The following is a 12,169-nucleotide window of genomic DNA, read 5'->3' as shown; positions in this document are numbered from 1 at the left end:
CAGGCCCCAGGGGAGGCACACCTGGGCCAAGGGTTAGTGAGGAACTAATTAGGGAGCTTCTGGAGGGACTGGATGTATTCAAGTCAGCCAGTCCACACGATCTCCACCCTAGAGTACTAAAGGTATTGGCTGAGGTCATTGCAGGACCCCTGGCACGGCTTTACGAGCACTCGTGGTGCTCTGGTGTGGTGCCGGAGGACTGGAAGAGGGCCAAAGTGGTTCCCATCTTCAAAAAAGGGAAGAAGGAGGACCCGGGAAACTATAGGCCAGTTAGTCTTACTTTGATCCTAAGCAAGCTGTTCGAAAAAATTATGCTGGCACACATCCAGAAGGGGCCAGCATGGGATTTCATTCTTAGGGGCAACCAACACAGGTTCATCAGTGGCAGGTCCTGTGAGACCAATCTGGTGGCCTTCTATGATCAGATCACCAGATCATTAGACGCAGGGGTAGCAGTGGACATAGTCTTCCTGGACTTTCGGAAGGCCTTCGACACTGTCTCTCACCCTGTTCTCATTAAGAAACTGGGGGACTGTGGTGTTGACACCCACACAGTAAAATGGGTCGCCAACTGGCTGGAGGGCCACACCCAGAGAACGGTGGTGGACGGGGCATTTTCAGCCTGGAGGGACGTGGGCAGTGAGGTCCCCCAGGGCTCGGTCCTCGGGCCCGCACTGTTCAACATCTTCATCAGCGACTTGGACGAGGGGGTAAAAAGCACCCTGTTCAAATTTGCTGATGACACTAAGATGTGGGGGGAAGTGGGCACTCTAGAAGGGAGCAATACGCTACAATTGGACCTAGACACATTAGAAGGGTGGGCGGATGAGAACAGGATGGGATTCAACACTGACAAGTATAAAGTGACGCACCTGGGGAGGAACAACCGGCACCATACCTACAGGCTGGGGAACTCCCTTCTTGTCAGTACAGAGGCAGAAAAGGATCTTGGAGTCATCACTGACTCCAAGATGAACATGGGCCGGCAGCGTGGGGAAGCAGTCAGGAAGGCCAGCTGCACCTTGTCATACATCCACAGATGCATCTCGAGCAGGTCCAAGGAGGTGATACTCCCCCTCTGTGCGGCACTGGTCAGCCTGCAGCTGGAGTACTGTGTCCAGTTCTGGGCACCGCGCTTCAGGAGGGATGTGGACAGCATGGAGAGAGTCCAGAGGAGGCCACTCGTATGATTAGGGGACAACAGGGCAAGCCCTATGAGAGCCGACGGGACCTGAACCTGTTCAGCCTCCAAAAGAGAAGGCTGAGGGGGGATCTAGTAGCCTGTTACAAACTACTCAGGGGGGATCAGCAGGCACTGGGGAAGTCTCTGTTCCCCCGAGCACTGCCAGGAGTGACCAGGAATAACGGTCACAAGCTGGCAAAGGGTAGATTTAGGCTAGATATCCGGAGGCGCGACTTCACGGTCAGGGTGGCTAGGGTCTGAAACCAGCTTCCAAGAGAAGTGGTGCTGGCCCCTACCCTGGGGGTCTTTCAGAGGAGGTTAGATGAACACCTTGCTGGGGTCGTTTGACCCCAGTAATCTTTCCTGCCATGGCAGGGGGTCGGACTAGATGATCTACTCGGGTCCCTTCCGACCCTAGAAACTATAAGAAGCACTGCATGCAAGACACCGGGGAGATAGCACCACTATCCTAGCTGGATTTCTGTATTCAGCATGGGATATCACATGTGAAGAAAGATGCCCAGAAACCAAAGGAGATCCAGAAGCAAGCAACAAAAATGAAAGGAGCTAGAAAACAAAAGTAGTGTGAGGAAAAGGCAGAAGGAACCAGGTCTGATGAGCTTGGAATAAAGGATATCAAAGGGAAATATCACGCCAGCCCCAGCCTGAAGGCCTTCCCTCTTCCAGAGAGGAAGAAAAAAATAAAGACTTGACGGGGGCACAGGAAAGGTGCTTGAGGCATCAGCTACAGTGTGGTGAGCCAGCTGACATAGTGTTCTACTTCAGCCTGGCTACCGAGAGGACCGGAGGAGCAGCAAAGACATCCTGCCTTTTGTCCTCTTGGTGCAGGTGGCCACAGACAGAGAGCAGAGGCTAGAGCTGCCTCTCCAAGTGCTGCTAAGGCAAAAGGTCTCAGATGAAGGCTTTAGACATGAGGCAAACCCACAATGAGAAGGTGCGTTTGGGCAGTTGCTGCAAGGAGAAGCACTTCTCCATGTCCTGAAACATCTGTGCAGGTTCAGCTGTTTCATTAACTACCAGAAGTCACAGCTTCTCTCTCACTTTTGTCCAGGAAAAAGCTGGCAATGTCAACACAGTAAAAGAGCACAAAGGTTCTGCAGAGCGAAGCCTGTGCCACCTCTGCTGGGGCACCTGGCAGCTGCCAAGACCTTCAGGCAGGAGAACTGGGCAGCCAAGTGAGATCTAAGCTCCCTGTCCCCCGAATGCAGTGGCCATCCCAATACCCCATCGCACTCACTGGTAGCACCACATAATGCATGAGCTTCCCCAGGTCCTGGGACACAGAGAGAGAGAGAACATGTTGGACCCTCTCTGCGATTGTTCCGACCTAGCTCATGGCCTCACTCCCACCCTGAGAGGCACCACACATGGGGGAAAAGCGCCCACATCCCATGGACAGCAGAAGGCAAGGAGGCGGGTGAGGCTCCAGAACGTGGTATGGGAGGCCTGCTGCCTCCCGCTCATTGAACATCATTGAACATGAAACTGGTCGGGAGCGAAGCAAAGAAGAGATTGTCAAAATGCTACTAGGAATTTTTAAAGAGCGTTCGTTAAATGGCCTAAAAGTCTGGAAAAGGACAACACTGGGTAAAATCCCCATCTACCAGGAAGGGGAAGCAAAGGCAGAGCTGGAAAGAAAAGGCCTCTATAAGGAAGAGAGAAAGGGATCATTGATCACTCCAGCAACTGTTGTAAGTTAGAAATAGTGACACCTACAAAACTGATTATATCTCTAAAGACACCAGAAAAGACTCCAGGCCTGCCACAGCTAAGAACAATAAGGAATTTCCTGAGCGAGTCAAGAACAAAAGAAATTCTGACAAGGGGATAAGGCTATAGCTAGAAGAAAATGATGAAATCATTAGTAATAATGCAGAAGAAGCTGAAGTATAAATTGTATTGCTATTCGTGACACGTTGAAGATACTGTGAGGGTACTGAAAGACTTTCCACTGATAGTATATAAGGAGAATGTTTTTACACAGCAGTTGGAAGCCTTTTTAGGCTGCAGGCTGGAGTGACCCAGGTCAAAGGCAGGTAAGTGAGTGGGTGCTAGGACCTGCCACCACCCCCGTTTTTCCCCATGGCAGCACGGGAAAGGGTCTGCTGCTGAAGTCCCCTCACTGCCAGATGCCACCGAAGCCTCATGTCCATGGGCTGGATCAAATGACTGTGGGCCAGATCTGGCCCACAGGATGTAGATTGCTGAGCCCTGTTCTTATGGTATCTAACAGGGATAAACATTATTAAAAACACTGATAATCTGTACCCAAAATTCCCAAGAGCTGACTGAGGAGAGCTATGGCTCAATGAGGATCATTTATAATATAACTTGGAACCTGGGGAAATTTCAGAAGACTCTTGGAGCCTTTACATCACGTCAGTCCTCAAGCAAAGGGAAACAGAATGGCCAAGTCCATTTACAGGCCAGCTGTCTGGCATCAGTCTTGATCAAATAATGGAAAAACTGAAACTGAATTCAATCAATACAGAACTGAAAGGACAGGAATACAATTCCCAATCCATGTGACTTTATAAATATAGGTCTTGTCGAATATACTAAACCAAATTTTATTTCTTATGAGATTGTAGATTTAGTTGATGCATATATATTTAGTATATTTAGTTTTTCATAAGGCATTTGACTTAGAAGCACTCCACACTCTGATTTAAAAATCAGCCCTATGCAATTCAAATATAATATGCATTACATGGCTTGAGAATTGAATAAAGGACAATCCCAAAATAGTTCCCAAATGGAGAATCATAATTGAAAGGGTGTGTTTATGGTAGGGTCCTGGAGGAATCAGTGGCCAGTGCTATTCAATATTTTTATCAATGATCTGAGATTGATTAACTAAAATGACTGTTGAGAAAAACTGTGGGTGACACAAAGAATAGGAAATAATGACGAGGAAAAGCCAGTCACACAGAGGGGCCTGGATCACTGGGTAAACTGGTCCCATTCAAATGGATTTCATGTCCATACATCCAAACACAAAATCACCCACCTATAAACACATGGGCCAGGGCCGGGGGGATGATGATAGCTGAAGGACAATATGGGCATAAAGGCAAATGGAAGCCAACCGGCCAGGAGCCAGTTCAGGCTGCAAATCAGAAGGTGCCTGACTGGCAGAATGGCAGGTTCTGGAGCAGCTTCTTGACCTGCCAGAACATCAAACTGGTTTAAAGACGGAGCTAGGCAACTTTCTGAAGAGGATTCTGCAACATGGTTTCTTGTAACAACAGGCACTGGACTTGACCACCCACAGCATCCCTTCTGAGCGACCCAGTGGTCTTGCCGAGGGAAAAAGAACACAGATTGTAGAGTGAGGGGTGTGATCCCACCACTCTGCCCAGCACCAGTGAGTCTTCACCTGGAGCTCTGTGTCCAGCTTTGGCACTGCACTTCACGAAAGACACGGACAAATGGAGAAGAGCCCAGGGGAGAGGAACAAAAACGAGTAGAGGTCTAGAAAACATGATCTACAAGGAAAAGCTGGAAGAACAGAGACTATTTAGACTAAAGAAGAGAAAACTGAGGTGGGGGGATTTGTCTGCAAATACAATCAAGGTTTTTATAAAGAGGTTGAAAAGCAACTGTTCTCTGGGTCCACAGCAACTCTCAAAATGCAGCAGGGGAGACAGGACAGTAAGAAAACCTTTCCATCTCAGAGGGTGGTTTAGCATTGGAACAGGTTATCTAGAGCAGTAGGTCTCCAAACTTTTTTGATCATACACCCCTATCAGTAAAAAAAATTTTGAGCACGCAGCCCCAATATATGTATATTTATATAAATATAAATTGAAGTTCTAATATTTTCTTCCTGCACCCCAATGGATCATCTTGCGCACCCCACTCTGGAGAACACTGATCTAGAGGGTCTGGGGAATCTCCATCATCCATCAGGGGTGTTTGTGCAGTTTTAGGCAGAGGTTAGACAAGGGCTTGCCTGCGATGGCTTATATAGGGATAACCCTGACTTGAGCAGCAGGCTGGACTAGATACGACTTCCTGAGCATCCAGCCAGACCTGCTTCTCCATGTCTGCATGATTTACTCAACACTGGGTAGGACTCACTAGAGTATAGCATGCAGGTCTCCACATTTTAAGAAGTGGAGAAGTTGGAAAGGGTTCAGAGGGGTGGCAAACATTATGAAAAGACTGGCAGTTGTGCTGTATAAGCAGTAACCTAACTAAGAGGGGAAGGGGAAAGAGAGGCAAATGAATGCCAGCCACTGCCACTGTTCTCCCAGCTGCCACCCCGGGAAATGTTTAGTTTGGAGAAAAGAAAATTAAGGGAGGCTATGACAGCAGCATTCAAATACCTGAAAGGTTGTAAAGAAGAGAGAACGACTGCTCCCCTTTGCTGCAGAGGGCAGGAGGGAAAGAAATGGCTTTAAATAGCAGCAAGAAACTTGGATTGGTTCTCAGGAAACTTTCCCTGTTCGAACAGTGAGCGGTGGAATAGCCTGCCCAGGGAGGAGTGGAGTCCTCTTCACTGGAGGTCTTCAAGAGGAGGCTGGATCAGCACTGGGCAGGGAAGATTCCTGCATTTGGGCAGGAGGCTGGACCAGATGTCTATAAGGTCCCTTCCAGCCCTGTGCTAGTGTGGGAAAGTGTCCATTAGGAAGGAGGGTGTGGAGACTAGCACAGGAACTGTAAACAGGGTAAGGAACTAGCTAGAGGGGAAACAACCCCAGGCTATTGAGGACAAGGAACTTTTAGGCTGGAGGGAAGATCCTAGGGGCATTCCTCAAGGACTGATCTTGGGAATGATCTTATTTTCTGTAATGACCATGGCATAAAAAGTAGGAGTGTGCTAATGAAATCTGCTGCTGACACCATGTTAGGCAGCATTGCCCATATGGAGGAGGGTGAAAACTGCAGGAAGAACTGGAGAAAAATGTAATGGTAGCAGACCTCCAGTGAAATGCTACTGTAGAAGGGGCCAGGTCTTGGGCTCGAAGGACTAAGAGCAAGGATATCTGCTATCAGCAGTGAACTCCTCAGGTGGAAATAACGAAGGAGGAAAAAAGGCAAAGTAATCCTATGATATATTGAGCTAGGCATGACCTAAAAGAGGCAGGGAAGTAGTAATGCCCTCTGAGTCCAAGTCTTCTGATGTCTCATCCACTCTACTGTATATACATCTAACACCATGGTAAGAAGAATTCAAACTGGAACAAGTGCAGAGAAGGGCAACTAGGTGGTCAGTCCCCCTGCTCTTGTGAGAGGAGACTGAAGATCAGCAAGTGCAGTCACAGGGAGGGGACGGCTACTATCCCATACACCCCACTTCCACTGGGACAAGCACTAGGAAATGGGAACAGACAATGAAACCAATGGGCAACATTAGCACAGGAACAACTGGATTTAGAGCAGCTGTAAACAAACTGAGGTTGGAAACTAGAAGGCTTCTAGCCATCCAAGGAGGCTCTGAAGCCACCTCCCAATAGAAGCAGAAAGAACAAAAAAATCCCACCTATTTTCATCAAAGATGCTGATCCACTTAGCATATCAAAAGATAAGATTGAGAAGAGGCTTGGTAACTGGGCATAAAAACCACCTCAGGGGAAGAAAATAACAAGTCCTAAGGAAGAACTAAAAGCCTATGGCTGGATGTTACAACCAGGAAATTAAAATGGAAAAAAGCCACAAAATTTTACTGTGGAGGGTCATTCTTAAGTGTGGAAACAAACTCCCAATAAGAATCCAACCCTTCCCATCGCTGGATGTCTCCAGCTGAAAGATGCTGTGTAGTTACACCATTTTTTGGGCTTAACCAAGGGGTAAAAAGGTGAACGTCTATGCTTGGTGCTGGATAGGAAACTAGACAAGATAACCTAATAACTGTTCTAAAGGCCTCATTAGAGCAGAGCTACAGTTGCATAGCAGTGCCTTGAGCCTTTCTGGAATATGCCTGCACCAAAACCTTGGAGCGCTAGGAAGGGAAGAACTGCGGTAAGTGCCGTGCTCACAACACAGCCTTAGCTCTGGTCCCATGAGCTAGAAACCACACTGATCAGTGAGAGTGGGCCAAGGGCTGGCAAACTCCTGAGGGGAGTGGAACAACTGTAGTGCACTGCAGAGGCTGCCGACCTGGCTTTAAATGAGCTACTTCGAGTACTGGGAGCAACTTCAGGTGCTGGGAGGAATCGACTTGTCGCAGCACAGAGCTCTACAGAAGAGGATTTGGGTGCTGTACCCAGCGGAGGAGCATGCAGACAGCAGCCCTGGTGTGACAGAAGGGGAATGGGGTCCGTGTAGTGCTCAGGGGAAGGGCTTGAGGATAGACCTCAGCAAGAAGCACTTAGCTCCCAGTTGGGGCAGCAGCACCCCCAAGCCACACCTAAAGCAAGGTCCCAAGCACTGAGACTGCTTCTGCTGCCAGGGAGCAGGCCAAGGAGGAAGAGTGGGGGCAAACTGTTTGGTGACCAGGCTGGGGGCTGGTATGGAAGCTCCCAGACTGCCTGGCCATATGGGGTAAGCTGCACCCCCAGATCATGGGGCTAACAGGGACTCTGGCTCCAGCAGGAGGGTCTGCAGCAGCTCTGAGAGTGCTTCCCTCTGACCTCTGCTCGCAAGACTGGCTGTGCCCTTATAGGAATAGAGCTGACAGCCAACTCCCACCAGTGGGAGGGGAGGAGGACACAGAGCTGGGCACCCGCAGGGAGCTGTTCCTAGGGCACAGCACTCTGGGCTGCCCTCTCACTGGAGAACGCCCTCTTCCCCCAGGCAGGGTGAGGCAGCAGCCCAGTGCCAATGCGAATGCCAGTTCCAAAGGCAACGCGATCCACCGTGCCTTCTGCCTGGGTCCTGGCATGGAGGCACTGGGGCTGGCAGGTGCCACGGTTCAAGGCAGGGGAGGATATTGCCTTGACTTTCATTAGGAAACAGGGCTGCAAGTCAGAGGAGTAGGGGAAGAAGTGGCAGGAAAGGTCCCAGCTTCTGATCCAAAAGTGCTAGAGTAGAACGGGGGCATGCAAGAACTTCCCCGTGGCCCTGGGAGGAACCCTGTGTCCTGGTCATCCACAAATGCCATGTTTCCACCCAAGTATCTTACACTGGGTCCATACACAGATGCACAGGACACTGGGAGCCCGAACAGACAAGCAGCTCATAGTTGACTCTATGACAGTGCTTTGCCATAAGTAGCTAACCTGGGATGGAAGCAGAAAGATGACCCCTATCCCCTGATTCTTTTGGGGGGCAAGTCTGCATTAAACTGGGTAACGTTACCCTGGTGTAGAGGCTGACAGCATCTGTCTTCTCCTTGTTTATGCCAGTGTAAACTGTCTTCTGTCCAGCCCCCTGAATGGGGGAGACATGACAGACGGAGCTGTTTCATAACAATTTACAAAAAGTATGTAGACCTGCTTATAAGGATTGTACTGTACAAATATACTGAGTTTAGATAACAAGATTTTTGGAAAAAATCACAAGGTCCCTTCATCTCAGTGAGACATTCTCCACTGAATGAGACATCCAGAGCCTGAAACAATAGTGCTAAGATGCAGGAAATTCTCTCTTCATCTTGGGCCGTGTCACATGTTACACTTAGCGCATGTTAACTGAGCTTTAAACATAAGTGTCCGAGCATTCAAGCAGCAAAACACGTGCTGAGCACAATCGTGCCACAACAGTTAGGACTTTTTATGAGCAGAGTGTCTTCAGAGGCTGTTAAGTAACACGTGTTTAGCTATCGTTGGATTGCCCCATGGAGATAATACAAGCACAGATTGCCAACTTTTGGTCCCAGCCCCAGGACTGCTCTGGAGTCTTGAACCACCCTGGTGTGGTACTGGGACTAGTAATTGCCTGATAGTCAGATGATTGAATGGACCTCAGCATTGCTCTCTGTGGTGGCATAGACCCAGCTTGCCCCAGCAGGCACTCCTGGGCTGGGCAGTGCTGGGCACATGGTGGAAAGGGCAAAGATTGGGGGCATGGGGTCTGTACATCCTCACAGGTGGATGCATGTGCTGCAGTGCCTGCTGCTGGGGTCAGCATTACTGGGGAAGGGCGGCGACACAGCCAGCTCCAGTCCTGCCTGGAGCAGGTTGGTATCATAGTAAGCATTGCCATGCAACTGCTCAGAACACATAATAACTTTAAATATGGCATGGCCATGCTTCCTACATCTCAGAAGCAACATGTGCTAAGTGTTTGGCATGATGAGGCCTTTGGTAAGTGCTTCTATCCCACTTTCCTGGGGTTAGTGCTGGTGGTCCTGTACCAGGCATCATGTGGGCCCAGTCTCAGTGCTGCATGCCTCATACATGCTTCGAGTGTGTCTGTTCTCAGCTTCTCACCCAAAGGGATCATCAGTTCATCTCGCTACACCTCTTGCATAGCAAAGGGCATTCAGACTCACCCAGACACCCATGGTACTGCAGAGCTGTGACTACTGGGAGCTGGCTGAGACCAGCACAGCATTCCTCTCCTGCTCAGGAGTGCCCAGATTCTGACTGCAAGGCCAGAGAGATTGCTGTCACCATCTTGCCTGACCCTCTCCCAGAAGCAGATTTGAATCATGTTGTTTCAGAAAACATCTAATCTCATCCTAACAAGTCTGAGTTGTGGTGAGTCTCCCACTTCCAACTGTAAACTGTGCCAGTGTCTAATTACCCTCACTGCTAGGAAACTGTGCCTTATTTTGAATCTGCCTTATATCTAGCCATTAGTTCTTGTAATGCCTTGTCAGCAAGATCAAAAAGGCCCCTGACCAGAATCCAAATGCACCCCCAACCTCTCTCCAAAAGAGCCTCCCCTCTGCCAGACCACTTTTCTAGGTACAAGTACTTAACACAGTGGCCAAGCCCTTCTCAACTTTCTCTTCAATCATCTGAATCATCAGCTGGTTCCTGAAGTCTCCCATCATAAACAAACCTTGTTTCCTGGATTATGTTTATGGGGCCAGTCAGAAGGAACCAGGGGCTCCCTGTTACTTTAAGGGTCAAATAAAGCAAAGAGCTCCCCAGGCAGAGGGAAGCACCGGATGAGCTGGCTGCAGGGAATAGGAAGCCATGGGGCCACAGACTGTCGGTGCCAACTTCAGGGCTCCCTGCTCTACAATAGGGCACTAGGGCAGAGCCCTGCCACAGGCAACAAGGACAGTGCCAAAGCAGCCAGGACAGTGGCTGCAATTGCTTTAAGAGCTAGACATGGGGCTGTGATAGAAACCCCTGCAGGAGCCATCTGACCCGATCGGGCAGGTCTTGGGGAGGCTTCTAAACCCAGGGCCAGAGACCGAGAAAGAGCGACAGTGTGGTTTTCCTTTCATAGTGTGTGTTTGCCCAGAAGGGAAAGTTTGTGCTGTAGCCAGGGGGCTTACTATTCTGTTAAGTTATACCAGTGGACTAGAGTATCAGAAGAAGCAGGAGATCCCACAGGTGCCCAAGAGGCACATGGCAACTTTTAGCTCTGCCAGAGAAGCAATGGCAGGCCTGAGGCCAAGAGGGCCAGACCACAACCCCACAAGGGTCAGAGCTCAGGCCAGGGACCCAAAGCCCAAGAAGGGCGAAGCTACAGCCCAAGAGGGCAAGAACCAGGGCCAGGGCCACAGAGGCCTACGGGGTGGGGACAGGGACAGGGGCCCACAGTCCTTGAGTGGCTGAGACAGGGCTGGGGCCCACAGTCTCCCTTATTACCCATCAACTAGTTACATCAAAGTGTAGCAGATGGGAAAGAAAGGAAGGGTACCTAGGCAGTAAGAAGAGGGCACCAGGCAATGTAGGGCCCCTGCAAGACGCAAACGGTAATCTTGTGGCTATGCCAGACAAGAAAGCTGATATTTTTAACAGTTTCTTTGCCTCTATTTTCTTCAACAGGGACTGGGACCTGGGTGATAGCGATCATCGCTTGCTGGAATTCACCATCCAGCGCAGGGTGTTGAGGGCCTGCAGCAAGGTCGTAGCCCGACTTCAAGAGGACCAACTTCAACGAGTTGAGGAGATTAGTGGGAGAGGTGCTGGGGGTCCCGACAGCAGGGGAACTCAGTGCCCAAGATGAGTGGTCGTTCCTTAAGGAGACGATACTCAGGGCCCAAGGGGTGACCATCCCAACAAGAAGCAAGGGGGGCAGGAGTGCCTGAAAGCCCCTCTGGCTCACCAAGGGTGTCTGGGAATGCCTAATTGCCAAAAAGGCGGCGTACACCTGGTGGAAGGGGGGTGCTATCTCCAAAGAGGAGTATACCTCCTCTGCTCGGGGCTGTAGGGGCGCTGTCAGGAAAGCTAAGGCAGACGTAGAGCTAGGACTTCCATCCAAAATCAAAGATAATAAAAAGTCCTTTTTCAAATATATAGGGAGGACAAAGAAAGCACCGGGAAATGTGGGGCCCCTGCAAGATATGCTGGGCAATCTGGTGGTTGCGCCAGAGGAGAAAGCAGACCTCTTTAACCAATTCTTCACCTCTGTTTTCTTGGGCAAGGACCAGGACTTCCCCACTGTGATGCAAGATGGACTCAAGGGGAACACCTCCAGACCTCAGGTTGGGGAGGACCGGGTTAGAGAGCTTCTGGAGGGGCTGGACATGTTCAAATCAGCGGGTCCAGATGCTCTCCACCCCAGGCTGTTGAGGGAGCTAGCAGGGGTTATTGCAGAGCCCTTGGCATGGCTTTACGAGCGCTCAGATGGATTGCAGATTGGCTCAAGGGTCATACTCAGAGGGTGGTGGTGGACAGGTCTCATTCGACCTGGGGGGAAGTGGGCAGCGGAGTCCCCCAGGGCTTGGTCCTTGGGACCGTGCTGTTCAATTTCTTCATCAGCGATTTGGATGACAAAGTGAAAAGCAACCTGTTTAAATTTGTTGATGATACCAAAATTTGGAGTGAGGTGAGCACGCTAGTAGGGAAGGAAAGACTGCAACAAGACCTGAATAGGTTACAGGGGTGGGCTAACAAAAACAGGATGCGTTTCAATACTGACAAGTGCAGGGTGCTGCACTTAAGCAGTAGTAAC

General features: G+C 49.9%; 1 protein-coding gene across 5 annotated transcripts in view; it reads right to left on the bottom strand.

The window, feature by feature from the left end:
• The window catches only part of SMARCD3 (SWI/SNF related BAF chromatin remodeling complex subunit D3), a 160,270-nt gene that overhangs the window by 91,553 nt on the left and 56,548 nt on the right, over positions 1–12,169 (bottom strand). The window lies entirely within an intron of this gene.

The sequence above is a fragment of the Crocodylus siamensis genome, chromosome 5 (genome assembly GCF_052110815.1).
Source record: "Crocodylus siamensis isolate JL-2025a chromosome 5, ASM5211081v1, whole genome shotgun sequence".
Taxonomy (NCBI): Eukaryota; Metazoa; Chordata; order Crocodylia; family Crocodylidae; genus Crocodylus; species Crocodylus siamensis.
The sequence above is the reverse complement of the archived record's forward strand: the minus strand, read 5'-3'. Positions and strand labels throughout refer to the sequence as shown.